The sequence below is a fragment of the Protopterus annectens genome, chromosome 10.part0 (assembly GCF_019279795.1).
Source record: "Protopterus annectens isolate FY-2018-M chromosome 10.part0, PAN1.0, whole genome shotgun sequence".
NCBI classification, from domain to species: Eukaryota; Metazoa; Chordata; order Ceratodontiformes; family Protopteridae; genus Protopterus; species Protopterus annectens.
In genome coordinates this window covers 1,250,263,652-1,250,282,237 of record NC_056744.1, presented here as the reverse complement: position 1 = coordinate 1,250,282,237, position 18,586 = coordinate 1,250,263,652, and the positions used below count along the sequence as shown (strand labels likewise).

Here is an 18,586-nt window from a genome sequence, read left to right as displayed (position 1 = left end):
ACTACCTAATCTAATGTAATACTAAATTAAATTATATGGCAATACAGACATTTTTAATTATTTGATTTCTGTATAAATACATACATTTATAGACATGAAAATAACTATATTAATGCAGATGTAGGTCTGATTTACAGAAGATTATTTTACTCACATATATTATACCATTACAGTTAATTATCTCCTAAACATTCCATTAATTTATATAGATGTATTTATGTGTACAGAATGCTTTCTTTTTGCATTACAACATTTGAGATGCATATTTATTTCTAGTACATACTTTCAGTTCTGTAACCTTCTTATAGTCATCTTTAATATGACCAAAAAATGAAGTTCTACTTGCTATAGAACTCTGGCCTTCTTGCTGCCACATGTCATCCCACTTGGCCAGCTGATTGAGCCTGTGCTTCTGTAGGTTGCTGTACCTGTGGTGGCACTGGTGGTCAAAGCACGTGATCCCTGTTGGGGACGACAAGTGCTCACCCAGTGATTGCCAGATGCACTCTAATGCAGGCCTGGATATTATCCAGGTAAGAGTCACTAAGAAGGTAGACCATAATTTTGGTCTCCTTATGACCAGCTCAGAGCGTGGCCTTGTGTCTTCACAGGTATTGCCAACATTCAAAGTCCCAGAACCAGAATGAAGAAAGCATGAGCAGAGCTGTTTACAGGTTTAGAAATACTCCCTCTGGGGTGTGACATCTCCTTAACCGATCCCAGTTAACCAGCAGGGGCATTAAACGAGGTACTTCTATTATTGGTAAGGTTGGTTTAACAAAAATGCTTTACCATATGTATTTTTTAAGGAATGCAATCCCATTTCATTTATATGGTGGATAGCAAAACAGTATGCAGTCATTATTTTTCTTTGTATATTTACAAATGCTACTGCTACTATGCATGCCTTAGCTATGTTTTTTTTTGTTTGTTTTGGGAGTATTACATCCAAATGTCATTGATACAGGTCTCATGCAGCAGAGAAGCAGTTTATATTTTTAGGGGGGTAGTCTTTTTGCAGAAGTGTGTGTGTGTGTGTGTGTGTGTGTGTGTGTGTGTGTGTGTGTGTGTGTGTGTGTGTGTGTATGAGTTGATAAGGTGTTCCAGATGTTAGGTGGGCAGGGATTATACCTCATGCTTTGAGAATATCTGAGGCTATCTGCACATTCCATGGTATGCTGGGGTACTGCTGAGGATTGATGTTGACTCTGCTGTTTTCCTCATGTGAACTAGAGGCCACATTCTTGCAAATCAGAGAATGATTTGCATGCATAAGTGGCCGTACACATTTGCATGTTACTGCAATTCATGAAGATAAATATGAGTGCCTAATTCACATATAAAACGTAAATGGACCTGAATTTATATGAAATAGTTTAACTCTGCCATATTAGTTTGCGATTTTATGAGTTAGGCTGCAAACAATGTGGGAAACCGCTGACTTTTTTGAAGTATGCAAAAATAATAAAAATATTGTTAATATGAAACTGTTCACAGTGATGCAAAATTAGTGACTTTACTTCCAGAAATGTTTTAATTATATAATGGGCATAGCACGATGGCTTTAGTGAAGATTGTGAAGCTGTCATTTGTAAATGGATAATCATGGCAACAGCAGTTTAAATAATTGATCACTGAGAAAATCATTTACTTTGGTGTCCTGAAGTGATTCTACATACATGATGGTAGTGTTTTAATTGTGAATTACTGAGGTGATAAGGATGTGTTGTTGGATGAACATACACACGTCTTTACTTGGTGATTTCTGAGTGTCACTGGAGAATGAAAAATGACAGTATTAAGAAGAGATGACAACGTTGGGTGCCAGGGGTGAATCTGTTAACAAAGTAATTGATTTTGTGTTCTGAATGCATTTGCTGCAGACAATAGCATAGTACATTACTTGACTGGACTGAGATTTTGCATGTATATATAATTATGGGAGTTATGTTTCGTAACTGCTTTTATAGGAGGATGGCAGGCATACCTTCATTGCTGTGTCTGACTGGTTTAGATCAAATTATTTATTTTTTGTATGACTATGGCATATTTTTTAATGTACACTAATGATGCAGAACAGGGGATGAAAGTAGAGAAAGGACAGCTGTAGCTATGAGGAAAACTACAGCCTCATGGCAGCCTTAGGACATTGGGTAAATATCTGTTTGATAAAGGGGGGTGGCAAACAAGCTGAGGAGACAAAAGCCTTGGAATTGGGATGCCCTGGACATTTGTGTAGTTGGTGAAAGAAACCTCACAGTAAAACAGTGTAAGAAGAGGGCAAATGATATGGTGGGATGTGCTAGAGACAAAGCAAGGCAGAATGTAATTGCCCATAGCTGACTGTTGTCAACATCTGCAGCAGCAACACTCATCTGCTCAGTAAGGTTGGATTGAAAAGCAGTAACATATATTTATGTAGAGAACTGAAGGATGACATGGAATGATTGCATTAAACACATGGCAATTACTATTAATAGATGAATCTTCCATATCTGTCCAGAATAGCAAGTATGTTCCACACCCCTTAATAAGCATACAGTAGTGTATGTTATTTATTTATTAATGATGTTTTCAAATCAGTTTTACAAGGACAGCACCATAAACGAACAGTTCCACTATACCAATAAATTCAGAGGATATCTGCACCGGAATGGCTGAAGATGATGAGGATGACATAGTGAGAAAAGAGGCAGACAGTCCCCAAGTTTAATGGAAAGATCTCCCACCCTACAACATGCTAGTAGCTCTGCAGGCAGCGATAGTGCATCACAGAGTCGGGTACATGCTGACATTACACTCATGCTTGTACACAGAAAAATCCCATGCGTTTCTACACCACTATCTCCAAACCCAGACAAACATATTCTGGATTATGACAGACTTTCAGAAATAAATGCCCACAGTGGCACCTTTACGGTGCAAGGTGGAGGAATTTGTTACAGCTACTCCAGGAACATGCAACCCATAGGCTGCCCAGCAGCAACTCTGCTGCGACATTGCTAAGGCACAAAAAACTGCCACAGGATCAACTGGAAATATTTAGAGTCCTCCAAGGCATATGTGATGATTTCAAGCACTATATGGAAATGGCACAAAGTAGGGATAATGCCATAATCACACTGGTCCATAGTATGGTGGCACACCAAGCGTATGTGGCCACCTCCATTCACACACTAGTTTGGACTCAATAGAGTCAAGTAGGAGTCTGTCTTGGAAGGGTGCTGTCCAGACAAGTGTGGGCAAATCGCATGAGACCTCAGTACTTTTTTGATTAGCACATGAATAAGTGAAACAGATTTCAAGCAGGCCATGTCCGTGTTTATCTACACCTAGCAGAATCTCTTACTTGAGGTCCCAATCACAGTCCTGCAGCACTGTTAGATCAGTGTCTGCAGGATCACCTGCATCAAGGTCATGACATTCGACCAACTCGCCATCCAGTTCTGATGACTATACCTCCTTCAAAATCACTTGCACGTCATCTCCTAAGTATAGGCCAAGTGATGGTGTATGACATGTTTGACCTTGACCAACTATGATTCAAGTGTGACATTTGTTATGTTGACCTTCTCAAACACAGGCGAATGTTTAACTTGAAGGGGAATAAGTTACTTAAAAAAAAAACAAAAAAGGAGGGGATAGCTTAGGACACTTCAAGTGTATGCATTTCATTATCATAATGGTACAGCTTACACCTTTCTTTCCACAGTTCAATGAAAATGTATGTCATAACATAAGACTGCAGTGGTTAACATCATTCGTGTTGCATGCACTGACATTGTTACAGCTGCCAGTTACCTACAACTTCAAAGTAGTAATGCAGTAGTTTTTCTTTGTTATTTATAGCACTTTGTGTACTGTGTATTTTTCTAGCTAGTTTCACTGTGTGTGAGGTATTATCTGGAAATTGTCCACTCTTATTAAGCATCTGTTGGGTTGTTTGTTTCTGATAACTTGTTGCAGTTAAACTCTTTTTTCTAGAGGCTCCTTTAGCTGTTTAAAACTTTCATTTAAAGGCTCACTGCTGCTTTTCAGCTGTGAGAAACAATTCTGCAGTTTTGGTTCCCACCCTCCCTCCGTGTTGGTATAGTGTTTTTATAGTTGGTGGCTTTGCAGTTGCCCGCCCCTAGTGTAAATTTGATCTGGGACCCTCCTCCCAGTCTAGTGTCATTACCTCATTCTACCCAGTACAGGGAGAACATTTGAGAAGGCCAATCAGCTTAGTTTCTGCTACTCCTTTCTCTCTTTCAACTTAATTTTTTTATCTGCTTTTACTGTATTTGTGTTTCTTCCTACTTTATTTTGCTTTTGTGTCATCTTAAAAGTACTCCATTGTATTTATTACTGCTTGGTGTAACTAATTCTAAGCCTTTTAGTTTAAGCACTTGGGCTTCAGACCAATTGTTTTACATTAAGGTTTGTGGTCTACACTGTAGTGGCAGAACAGGTAGCTTACATCCTTCTAAGTTGGGAACTGCTGATTTGAGGGCTCAGTGTCTGTTATTCTAAAAGTGTATTAATTCTGGTTTAAGAACTTGGGCTTCAGGCCAGTTATTTTACATTAAGAGGGTTCGTGGTCTGCACTCTTGTGGGAGGAGAGGCTGGACTCTGGCCTTCTGAGCTGGGAATTTCTGGTTAAAGGCTTATAGTGCCTGCATATTTGAACTGCTTCTTACTGAAATTGGTACACCTTGTTTGCTGTAGCATAGACTAGATCCAGGCCTGCTGAATCTAGCTTTGTTTTTATGCTTGTTTGCTTGTTATTTCCCTGAAATGCTAATTCCACCTAAAACGCGGCTTTTCAGTGCTTCTGTGGATCCCTAGTGATATCTGCATTGCTTACTGTACTTATTTCCTTGTTTCACTTGAAAGAAAGTCACTGTTTGTCATTTTTGCATTTAAGTTACCTGTAACGCATTGCATTTAAGTTACCTGGCACTTGCTCATTAAGTCAGCACTAAAAAATTAAAAGCACTACACCCTCACAAACTCCCCTTGAGTACCTTGTTCCCCATTGGTCCTTTTTTCAATTATAAAGGAATTCCCAATACCATTCTAGCATGTCCAAAGGTCAGTTGTCAATCTCCTCTCTGGTCCAGCTGGTGAATCTGGGAATCTTGAGGCAATGTTACAACTGCCTCATGTACACAGACAACCCTCTCCTCCTCCCAACAAATTCCAACACATGTGAGAGATGCAAACATATAGCCAAACTGGAGGCTAAGCTCTCTCAATTCAGTACTGGCATAACCAGTCAGGAGGAGAAGGAAACCACACTCACTACAATTCCAGTCTCACATAGACCTACCACGACAGCAAACCAAACACATAAACCCACAAAAACATACTCTGAGGCTCTAAATAAAAATCTGCATAAGCAGCAGAGACCTCCAAAGCAGACACCCAAGCAACCGCTACCCCAAAACAAAACACGTGCAATACATAGCTCACAAAGCCAGTGTGCCGAACACTCACAGCCCTTGAGGCTAAACAACACACCTGATAGAGTCATCTATTACAAGTGTATCGTCAGACACACAGATGTCCTGCTCACCAGGCTGAACAAGGAGAAGGTCATGGTGAGCTGCCTGTCGGGCACTAGGATCCGCCACATAACACAAGCACTCAGGTCACTCCAAGGCAAGTACAAATATGACTCTTGTCCATGCTGGTGTGAATGACCTGAGACGTACCTCCCTGGACTACATGAAAAGAGACATAGAGGAGCTCTCTGAGCATGTAGCCCAGGCTGGTATGACCCTGACCTTGAGTAGCATCTTACCCTCACCAAGAATGATGCCACAATATGAAGACAAGATGATCAATTGGCTTAAGTATTGGTGTCATTCAAAGGGGATCCAATGCCTGTCAGCCTGGGATGACATGCTCGACAAGCCACGATGCTTCGCTAGGGACGGCTTGCACCTGTCACCCCTGGGCTTTCGGATATTGGCAAAGGCTCTTGCTACCCCCATAGTGCCTTTTTTAGGCAATGCTCAAAAGACAAACCCACCTCCATAGGTATCACAAGGGATAAGAAACTAAGAGTAATGCTACTCAACGCCAGAAGTCTAAACCTAAAGATGCACACACTCAAAACTCTCCTTAGCATGGAGAACATCGATATCTGTGCAGTAACAGAAACCTGGTTCAAGGCTCCCGAGAGCACCCCAGAACTACCAGGTTACACCTCATATCATGCTTTTCGGCCCCAAAACTTGGACCAAACCACAAAAGTAGGGGGAGTATCAATATTCGTCAAAGATACCCACACCTCCAGGTTGGTGGCACAGCACGAAGCATCAGAGACTATCCATGTGCAACTAACAGTGGGTAAAACTGCCTTCCAGTTTATAGCCTGCTACAGACCACCCTCCCAAACCCAGGAACCCCACTCGGCCTTCCTGAGAACACTGGAAAATATGAAGGTCTCTCCAAACACCATTATATTGGGTGACTTCAACTACCCAAACATAGACTGGGAGTATTACTCTAGCTCCAACACCCTAGCCCAAAGGTTCCTAGAATTTATAAACTCAAATGCTATGGAACAACTTGTTACCACTCCCACAAGAGGGGAAAACATACTGGACCTGATCATCACCAACATGGGGACTCTATGCTCCAGACCAGAAGTGTATCCCCCACTGGTAAGGTCAGACCATAAACTAATCTCACTGGATATTCACATCCTGACCCCACCCCCTGCCAAGAAAACCACAGTGAAAAACTTCTCTAAAGCAAATTTCACACTCCTCAAAACTGAGGAGGAATCCTTCAAAGCCCCCGGGCCTGTGGAAAATACAGCCCAGACCGCAGAATTCTTTATAAATGCATTCTATGAACACCTTCAGGAATGCATGGATCATGCAATCCCAAATAAAACCAAGACCCAATCCCCCAAAGGCAGACGTCCTGTCTGGTGGACCCCAGCCATAAACAAACTATACAATAGAAGGAGGAAGCTACTACATGATGGAGCAAAATCCCAAAAAGGGAAGGCATCTCTGATCAGTATTAGCAAAAAACTACGGGCACTCATAAAATTGTCTAAGGCCAGCTTCGAGAGAAAAATTGCACAGGACACGAAGGATAATCACAAGGCTTTCTTTAGTTATGTTAGGAACTTGGGTGGGAATTCCCAGATATGCTCAGAATTAGTTCAAAATGACAAAAAATACACCAAACCCACAGACATTGCCAACATCCTAGCTGACAGGTTCAGTGCAAACTCCCCCCCCCCCCCACCAAAAGGGCAAATATTTATCCAGGCAGAGTGCTGCCCCCCTGACATCTCAGATGCTCAGGTAAGAGTCGCCCACTCCAAAGCAAAAAACACAGCATCAATGGGACCAGACGGTGTCCCGGGCTGCATCCTACATGAACTCCAAGAAGAGCTAAACCCAAACATAAACTACTGTTCAATCTCAGCCTTACTACAGGATATGTACCCAAAGAGTGGCGTACAGCAACAGTGGTCCCTCTCCACAAAGGTGGTGCCTCAACGGATCCTGGAAACTATCGCCCCATAAGCCTGACTAGCTTGGTCTGCAAAGCTATGGAAAGGATCATCATGGACCTCATAAATAAAGATATTGGGGACTTACAGACACTGGATCCTACCCAGTTTGACTTTTAAGGGCAGATCCTGCCAGTTAAACCTGGTTGATTTCTTTGAAACAGTCACCAAGGCCATTGACGAGGGGAAGGTGGTCCACACAGCCTACCTGAACCTTGCAAAAGCCTTCGATACAATACCCCACTTGGGCATTATAGATAGGGGTTTATATTTAAGCTGGTGAGCCTATGTCACTAGATGGGTTGCAAACTGGCTCAAGGACAGAACCCACATGGTCAGAATTGCTGGAGCCATGTCAGACTCCAAACCAGTTACAAGTGGCGTCCCACAAGGCTCAGTCCTGGGATCTGTCTTATTCGGTATATATTTCTCGGAGGTACAGGCCAACACGGAAGGACTGTGGCTGACCAAGTTCGCAGATGACTGCAAACTGGGCACCATAATCGAGACTCCAGCCGACACAAGCATCCTTTAAAAGGGCCTCATAGAAACAGACAACTGGTGCCAGAGCCATGGCCTCAAGCTAAACACCAAAAAGTGTATAGTCATCCCCTTTGGCAAAAACAAAGTGCCCACAAATTACCACATAGGTGGTAATCCATTAAGTGCAGAAGTAGTAGTTAGGGACCTGGGGACCCAAGTTGATGGCAATCTCTCATTTGACAACCACGTGACCAAAGTGGTTAGAAAAACATTTTATATAGCCCACCTAATCATGAAGGGATTCACATCTAGATCACGGGAGGTCATCATACCCCTTTACTCATCCCTCATCAGGCCCATAATTGAGTACAATGCCCCTTTTGGGATGTACCTTACCAGACACCTGCAGCAACTGTAAAGACCCCAAAAGTACCTCACCAAGAGGATCAAAGGGCTCAAACAGATGCCATATGCTGCCTGGTTAGAGAAACTCCAGCTCTACTCAGTGGCATACCGCCTGCTCAGAGGTGATCTGTGCCTGATGTATAAAGCCATGTCCAACCCGGAATTAATGGACATGCTGCACCTCAGAAAACCCAAATCCCATCGAGCTATGCGCTCGAGAGACTTGAACCTCAGCACTGAAATAAATAGGACATGCTGGAGGGACAGATTCATAACCCAGAAGCTCCCTTCACTATTTCAGAGTCCCTCATTTCCTCTCTTCAAGATGAATCTTGATGAGTGGTTGGGAGATTGTAGGTTTACCCTGGGTATCACTTCTGTGCCACTATTAGACAGAGAGGCACAGTATACTAACCTCGAAAAAGGGCATAGCAAAATTAATTTAAAATGGGTGGCGAAAGCCAAACACACTCTGGCTAGGCTTATAAATGCCCTAGGGCAGATAGCCTAGTATGAACCTATAATAAGAAAATTATAGATTAAAATGAGTGTCTAGCCATGTAAGCAAACACTACTGCCACTTCACCCTCACCACTGTACAAATGATGATGCTTTTTGTCTCCAAAGCCACAAATTATTGTGTACGACAAAATTAAACTAATTTGATGTGCAGTACCTCAACAGACAACATACTTCAAAACTGAAAAAGCATTGCATGATATAAAAAACAATATGATACTGTTTCATTCAAATGCAGTATATGAACTCGTGTTAAAATCTGAATTAGTAGATTTTACAAAATGAATCACTTGAAGACATTCAGTGCATACCTGGGTAAACCACATCACTAGAACTTGTTGCAAAACTGTTAAATGTGATCATTACTTGTATGATACTTTATGAAATAACCGAAAAGGAGTTTGTGAGCCCTCAGGCATGACTTTTACAAATAATATTGTGAGTAACTGTCTTGAAATATTTGTTTAAAGATGAAAAGGAATGCCAAATTAACAGTAGACTATGCACCACACAGCATAGCCCACAGATATCACTGCATGCATCAATTGTACATTGTTTTCCTTTCTTTAAAAAAAACACTAACCTGAATATCCCAGACCATAGTTCCAGACAAGATGCCACCTCTTTAACATATGCCATGCTTGATCCTGCTGCATGGGGTTCCTTACTACTGCTGCTGACTAGTCCTCATTAATTATAGTGGGACTTGAATTGGGACCTACAGTGACAGCATGGTCTTCACCATCGGACCAGGGCATGATCATGATGTGCAGAATGCAACATGCAGTAACATTCTGCATGCAGTAGCTGGATCATAGTGAAGGACACTCCGACTCCTCCACATCCTAAAATGACTCTTCAGGAGGAGGTCAAAGACCCTCATGATGACAATATGGGTCAGAGACTGGGCTGTGTTGTAGGTCTCATCTGCAGCTCCACATGCATTTTTCACTGGTGTCATGAGCCATGGCTCCAGTGGATTTCCAGTATCACCTGAAAGGGAGAGACCAAACAAAGAAAGACTGGTTTAGTATTCAGCAATACAGTTTACCATGGATAAGTACATAAATACAATCTAAAGAAGAAAAGCATATTTTTCCACACACCAACAAGATGATTGCTGGGCATTCTACCATGCAGTAAGAGGTGGTAGAGTGAGCTAGTGTGCTAGATATGGGAATCTTGTGCACTGCCAGGATGCTGGGCAGAGACATTGGTGATTCATCCCCCAGGACACACGACTTTGCAGTTGATGGAATGGTAGCTCTTCCTATTGCAGTATCTCTCACCTGTGGACCAGAAGGGGTCCTAATTGCAATATGTGTGCAATTTTTTCTGCCAGCTGCCTCCAGGGAATGTGCCATACTATAAAAGGCTGAAGTGACACCTAAAAATAGATGGACTGATTTACACATGCCAAGAATACATTCAAGAACTGCTGCAGTATTCTTCAGACAGAAGCCTGTGAGATACCCAGTGTGTCCCCAGTCTGTCTCTGGAAGGTCCCATGGCAAGTATAGTGAGGGATATACATACCTTTAATATGAACAGGAAGTCCATGCTATCCTCCATTACCCCTGTGTGGGCCATACATGCTCACTGAGTGAGTATCCCTGTCCACTCCAAATGTGTTTAGTATTTCCTGATTGTCAAAAATTATAATTGGTTATTCTCTGGTTATATCTTTGCATCGTTAGCCAGCAAGTGCTGCTTGGTGCAAGCAGTTTTTCTCAGCAAAGACACTTGGCTCACAATGGGAAATAACAAGGCTAGCAGCAAGTGAAAGCATCTTTGCAGATTGCAAAGTAGATAGCATAGGCGAGACTTATTTTTTTAGTAGTTATTATTTTTATTATTATTAGACTGCTTTTTATTGAAATTGACTTTGTGGTTCTGACTCCTTGTGGTTCTGACTCCTTGTGGTTCTGTCATATTCCTCGACTACTAAGGTCTCACCTGTGCTCCCAGGCTACAACTCATTTCACTTTCGGCCCCAGAATACGGCCAGAAGCTCCAACTGTGGCAGTGTCTCCATATCCTTGAAGGATACGCACACCTCTAGACTGGTAGCCCAGCATAATGCATCCGAGATGCTTCAGGTACAACTAACACTGGGTAAAACAGTGATGCAAGTCATAGCCTGCTACAGAACCCTAACCATGTCCCTAGACTCTCACTCTAACTTCCTAAGCACCCTGCAATCTATCAAGGTCCAACCCAATACTCTCATACTGGGTGACTTCAACTACCCCTCCATCAACTGGGAAAACTATTCAAGTACCAATGTACAGGCGCAGCACTTTCATTTATCATTTCCAATGCCCTGGATCAGCTCATTCTGACCCCCACTAGAGAAAGCAACATCCTTGACCTGGTTATCGCCAACATGGGAGACCATTACTCCACATCTATAGTCAATTCCTCCCTGGTTAAATCTGACCAGAAACTGATCACCATGGACATCTCCATCTCACCTACAACCCCCCCCTGCTAAGGTGACCACCTTGAAAAACTTCTCTAAAGCTGGCTTTGGTCTCCTAAAAACAGAGGTGGCTAACTTCTTGGCACCTATGCCAATGGAAAATGGCTGCATGACTGCCAAATCATACACCAATGCATTGTATGAGCATGTACACAAATGCATGGACATTACCATACCAAATAGAACTAAGGTGCTCTCCTCCAAAAAAAAAAAAAAAAAAAAGGAAAACAATCTGGTGGTCCCCAACCATCAATAAACTCTACAACAGAAGGAAGAAACCATTGCAGAAAAAGAATTAAGTCACAAGACTGGAAAACCTCCCTTATCAAATCCTATAAAGCCAGCTATGAAGGCAGAATTGTGGCCGACACCAAAAACAACCACAAAGCCTTCTATAGCTATATCAAAAACCTCAAAGGTAATATCCAGATTTGCTCTGAGTTATTGCACAATGGCACCTCCTATACTGAGCCAACAAATATAGCCAACATACTGTCCAACAGATTCAGTGCCAACTTTACCACTCTTCCCCCCTCCCAAGGGGCCTATCACAATAGCAGAAGAAAGCCTGATGCCCACCATTTCTGTGGCACAGGTAATAGCTGCATTATCCAAAGCCAAGAATACCGCATCCATGGGACCTGATAATATCCCTGGCCGTGTCCTACATGAGCTACAAAATGAACTGGCACCACATCTTTGTGCCGTGTTCAATCACAGCCTTACCTCAGGCTATGTCCCCAATGAATGGCGCACTGCTACAGTCATCCCACTCCATAAAAGTGGAGCAACTACAGACCCTGGGAACTATCACCCCATTAGCCTGATGAGTCAGGTATGCAAAGCTATGGAGTGCATCATTATGGACCTGCTTAACAAAGATATAGACAATCTCTGAACTCTTGTCCCCACACAGTTTGGCTTTGTCAAGGGGATATCCTGCCTGCTGAACCTGGTTGACTTCTTCAAGGCAGTCACCAAGGCTGTGAATGAGGGTAAGGCAGTGCATACAGCCTACCTCAACTTGGCCAAGGCCTTTGATACCTTTCTCCACTCTGGTATCACTGATAAACTCACCAAACTAGGCATCAATCTTTACATCACTAAGTGGGTTGCAAATTGGATCACAGACAGGACCCACAGAGTGAAAGTTGTGGATTCCAAGTCAGACTGTCGACCAGTCATGAGTGGAGTCCCACAGGGCTTTGTTTTAGGCCCTCTCCTGTTTGGTATTTATTTCTCAGAAGTTCAGGCCAACACAGAAGGACTCTAGCTGACAAGTTCACTGATGAATGCAAGCTAGGAGTCCTTATCAACTCCCCGAGTGATGCAGACATCCTACAAAAGGGCCTCTTTGAGACCAATGACTGGTGTCAGAACCATGGCCTGAAGCTTAACGCCAAAAAATGCGTCCTCATCCCCTTTGGAAAAAACTCAGTTCCCATAAATGACTGCATTGATGGGAGCCTACTGAACACTGAAGAGACCATAAGAGATCTGGGCAGCCAGGTCAACAGCCACCTCACCTGACCACCACATTGCCAGTGTGATCAGAAAGTCCTTCTACGTGGCAAATCTTATAACCAGCATCCAGGAAGAAAGAGGTCATCATCCCTCTCTACTCATTCCGCATTAGACCAGTCATCAAATATAATGCCCTGTTTGGCATGTACCTGACCAGATACTTACAACAGTTGGAAAGGCCACAAAAGTACCTCACAAAAAGGATCCTAGGCCTTAAACACATGCCCTACATGGACATATCCTAGAAACTTCAGCTGTTCTCAGTCTCTCTTATCGCCTACTTAAAGGTGATCTCTGCTTGACTTACAAAGCCATGTCCAACCCAGCCCCTACTTGAAATGCTACATCTAAAGAAATCTCAATCCCCTGCGCCACTCGCTCTAGAGATCACAACCTCATTTACCACAATTAACGGAACATGCTGGAGGGACAGGTTCATCTCCCAAAGACTGCCCATACTCTGGAATAAGCTTCCCATTCATGTCAAGCAGAGCACCTCACTGCCCCTCTTCAACAGTAATCTTGACGAGTGGATGGGTAACGAAGTTTACTCCAGGGATCATTCCAGTTGACCTACTGGATAGGAGCACTGTGAACTAACATTTTGTGGCACTGTGCCTGGGCAATTTTTTGGGGCTAGGCTTGTAAAGGCTCCAGGGCCATTAGCCTAGTACAGACCTATGAACCTACATCCACTAGGAACCAATCATTCTGCAATACACAGCACTTCAGCACCCTGGACAGCTCACAGTGGTGAATAGGCAAGACAATGAAGATGCAAGCTCTCACAAAACACTCTTTAGTTTTTAAGTAAAATACAATAGTATATTTTACTTAAAAACTAAAAACTAAAAATACAAAAAAATATATATTTTTTTAAATAAAGAATGCTTTTTATTGAGTCACCCTTCTTCGTCTTCTTCTTTCGGCTGCTCCCGTTAAGGGTCGCCACAGCAGATCATCTGTTTCCATTTCTTCCTGTCCTCTGCATCTTGCTCTGTCACACCAACCACCTGCATGTCCTCTCTCACCACATCCATAAACCTTATCTTGGGCCTTCCTCTTTTCCTGTTACCTGGAAGCTTCATCCTTAGCATCCTTTTCCCAATATACTCTGCATCCCTCCTCAGCACATGTCCAAACCAACGTAATCTTGCCTCTCTGGCTTTGTCTCCAAACCTTCCAACATGGGCTGACCCTCTAATATACCTATTCATAATCCTGTCCTATTCATAATCCTGTCCACCCTCATCACACCTAGTGCAAATCTTAGCATCTTTAACTCTGCCATGTCCAGCTCTGACTCCTGCCTTTTTGTCAAGGCCACTGTCTCCAACCCATATAACATAGCTGGTCTCACTACCCTCTTGTAGACCTTCCCTTTCACTCTTACTGGTACTAGTCTGTCACAAATCACTCCTGACACTCTTCTCCACTCACTCCATCCTACCTGTACTCTCTTCTTCACCTCACTTCCACAATCACCATTACTCTGAACTATTGACCCCAAGTAATTAAACTCATCCACCTTCGCCACCTCTACTCCCTGCATCCTCACCATTTCTCTATCCTCCATCTCATTCACACACATATATTCTGTCTTAGTCCTGCTGACCTTCATTCCTCTTCTCTCTAGAGCATATCGCTTTAAAAAGCAAACCAGGAAGACGAATGAAAACTTTGCAAAAGAAACCCAGACAACCTGATTTCAGAAAAGCATTCTGGGTTTGTTTTGCTGATTCCTACTATGTCTTCTGCTACCTCAATAACAGAATCAGCAAAACCAACCCAGAATGCTTTTCTGAAATCAGCCTGGCTGTGTTTCTTTTGCAAAGTTTTCATTCCTTATTTTTCACTTTTTAGAGATACTCAATAAAAGCAATCTTTTATTTAAAAAAATCTTTTTTATATATAATATATATATATATATATATATATATATATATATATATATAATTCATCTGATATGGAAAAGCAGGAAATGTTCTCTATAAATCTCAAATAGCCAAGAGAATGCTTCATTGGCATACACCCTTTTATATCATTCCTCGTTTACATCTAATTATGACTTCATTTGCTTAGGCTTATTTGTAGTCATTGTATATTAGCAAAATTGGCCTCTGTGAACTGCAGCTTTGCTGTGCTCATTCATGGACAGTTGGATAGCCTTAACGTTTTTGTATAATGACTATGAATACCACCCGTGCTCTAGTTAAAGTCTCAGCTTAACGCCTGTTGTTGTAATAGAACCTTTGTTTTTATGGATCATATTTCAATCTTTCTAAAACCTAGTATTTTTTTTATTCATATTTGAAATAAACTGAAAGATACTACAACAAACCCACAATGTCATGCTCACCTGTTTAGTGTTCTGGTGGAGACATTTGTATAGCAGCTCTGACCTTTTATTATCTAGTTTATCTTTCTGAAGATGAAATATTACACTTGAGGTCTAATGTTACACTGTTTTTTTTATTCATTTTGAGCTTATACTGCATTAATCTGTTCAGTAAGAGAATTAATTTCTGTCATGCTCTTCTGTCTTTGTATACCACAACAGCATATAATCTGTCTTGTTAGCAATGCCTAACAGACCTTGTATCTTTTGTACAGTAGCTTTCTACAATAGCTCCAATGCCAACAAAATTCTAAATGACAATATATGGAATCTGTAGTTTTCTTTAGGTACATTAAATATTCATAACTTGGGTCTTTTTTTCTAGCTTAATTAATCTAAATCCCTGATTGCCATCTACTACTGAGAAATACTTGTATTGTCTTGCCAGTAACAACAACTTCTAGTAAAAGTGCATGTACTCCTTTTTATAGCTAAATCCAGGTTTTGTGGATTATATTGTCAGGCCTAACCACAGTAACCACACTATTCAGGCATTAAGTTCAGTTTGCTTGTTAATAATGCCTATAGTGTCCATTATGTGAAACTTCCTATTTGTTTACCTATGAGTGCTACTGGAACTTTCCTTGGAGCATGTATGACTGGTAAAATGGTAGATCTTTGCCTTTTTGCTAGATGCAGGGACATGATAAATTGCTTTTACTGATTGAAAGTTGTCAGAATGGTGAAGAACTGAAACCCAAAAAAGGAATTGGACTGCTTGCTTATCCTACTGTATCCTTTACAAACATTCTCTCCCTAATCTGTCCAGGGTTTGTGTGCAAAGGGTTTGTGTGCAAAGTGGATGCAGCATCTTTTTTTCCCACAGAAAACATGAAAGTAGTATGTCTAAAAGTGGATCATATATACAGACAGTGGTAGCAAAGAAATGACTTGTTTATAATCAATCGCAAAAGTGAAAGCATTATAGTGAGAATTGAATTGTCCCTTCATATTTTTTTAAGGCGTGCATAGACTTTGAATAGAAGTGGAAATCATTGTGGCACTTGGTCATGTGACATCAGTTCCACAGCAGCACTAGTAGCGAGGTATGGTTTCCACTGTTCAGACAGGTAAGTGTACTGGTAACTGCAGTGATGTGGTCCTATTCTGTAAAATGATATCCGCAGCATTAGCAAAGTACGATTCCTATCCTCTAAATTTATTGAAATTTAATAACCTGGAAAGTCCGACTCTGTAGGAGCCCATTTTCATCGGTGGCCTGGGAAAGAAAGCTTCAAAATATTACAAAACATTTTAAGAACAATCATTTCACACATTATTTTTATGTATTATTTTTACAGTTTAATTATACCAAATTAAACATAATATGAAAACATTGGTTAAGAATAGATACAAATTATTTGACAGTGATTTAATAGTTGAGAAATTGTAGCCAATTTGTAGAGAAATTTAATTAATATAATACAAACAATATGAAGTGAGAACTTCTGGCTTATGGGATATTTCGAGAGAAAGCCAGGTGACAAACTGATAGAAGTAAGGAAGTGAGTGAAGAAAGGAGAGTAAGGAGATGTAAGATCTGAATAAGAAACTGCATCCTTAAATGTGAACATGCATTCCTGTTATTGAGCAGGAACAGAATCAGCTTTCTGCTAGGAACTCTTTCAGAATGTTTTTATATAAAACTCTTCCCATTTTATAGGCACCATCTAGAGTCTGTGCTGCTGCCCAAATCTACATTATTGGGTAAATTTGAGGTGGAAACAGCATATTTTTGGGAGGTAAGAGGAACCCCACAGAAACAGAGGAAGAATGTGCAAACTCCCTACAGGCAATTGGTCAGAGGTCAGGAGTGAACCTTGTACCTTGTGCATGGGAGGTGAAGACCATAATCATTATGGCAACTGAATCTGTGACACTCCATTGTCCATCATATTTATCCCCTCTGTGTAGCCACTCCTGTCTACTGGTATCTTGTACTGATTAGACAAGCCAGTATATGTGACTTTGGTACTCCTCTTTACCCACACATTACCTGCCCACTTATCTAATCTGCAGTCTTCCTTGGTTATTTGTATGTATGTCCTCCAAAGGCACAGGATGGCAGAGTTTCTACAGTTAATCTCTGCTAAGAATGATTTCCTGCCACACTCCAAAGATGGAGTGCCCACCAGCTTCTGCTGGACTGCATGTGGGATGGTGGTTCATGTTGTCAATGCTGTGAATAGAAAGAATCATACAACATTGCAAAGTGGTCCTCGCAGAAGGTACACATCATACTTGTGTAATGGATTACAACTAATGGAGGTCAATATCCCACAACAGCACCACCATATCCTTGCATGGAGACAGTGAGGAAACATATATCTTACAAGAAGGAATGAAAATGGTTTTTAGGTGTGGCATGACCCGCTGCATCTCAGAGACCAGCCAGGTTGGTAGCCATAACACATCCTGTATGGCAACTATGCCCATACTGAAGTCTGTGATCATGAGCGAACACTACACTTCTGGTGCCTAGATACTTTGGATGCTCAGTACCTTATCCACAGATGTGCAACTTGCTAACATGCATCTGTTTTTCATGCACATGAACACCACAGGACACCATGGCTTGTGGAGTAGGCAATGTCATATTTCATGCATTGTGTAGTCATATGATAGGTGAATAGTGCTGTAACAACTGTAGAGGCTAGGCCAGAGCAGCAGGGTGAGAAGATCAGCATCTGCTCAGGGTCTGATGATGATGCTAACACACTGACACTGCCTCCTCCTAGGTAATCTTATACCCATCACCCAGGATGAAATGATGGCCAACCTGATACCCTGTCTACAAGATTCAAAGGAAGGATGGTCATCCACATGCATTAAGGGGTAACTCGCATGTGACCGACAACATTGCCATGACTACCACTGGTCTTGTGGCTGAAAGCCAATGCACAGCATCTGACAAGGAAATACCCATAATATCATGGCTTACCAGTGACCTACCAGTGGTGGTAGGCAGAGAGCATTGTCGCATCCTGTCCCATATCTCTGGGCAGCTTTAGGCATCCGGCAGCATGTGTGCATCTCTAATCTGGGCACAGTCTGCAGTTAGGCCTGCTGGAGGATTTTGATCACCACTGCCATAGTTTGGAGTCTTGGAACAATGCCCTGATAGGACTTGCATGGACTTGCATGGTCTGTGATGATACATGTGACTTCCATGGCTGCCCCCATACAGAGGTTTACCAGTGCCACCATCAGCAGCCCATATCACAGTGTTGCTTGAGGTAAGAGTAAATGTATA

General features: G+C 41.9%; 1 protein-coding gene across 2 annotated transcripts in view; it reads left to right on the top strand.

Moving 5' to 3' along the window:
- The window catches only part of LOC122813573 (zinc-binding protein A33-like), a 115,391-nt gene that overhangs the window by 39,572 nt on the left and 57,233 nt on the right, over positions 1-18,586 (top strand). The gene's annotated exons all lie outside the window — the stretch shown is intronic.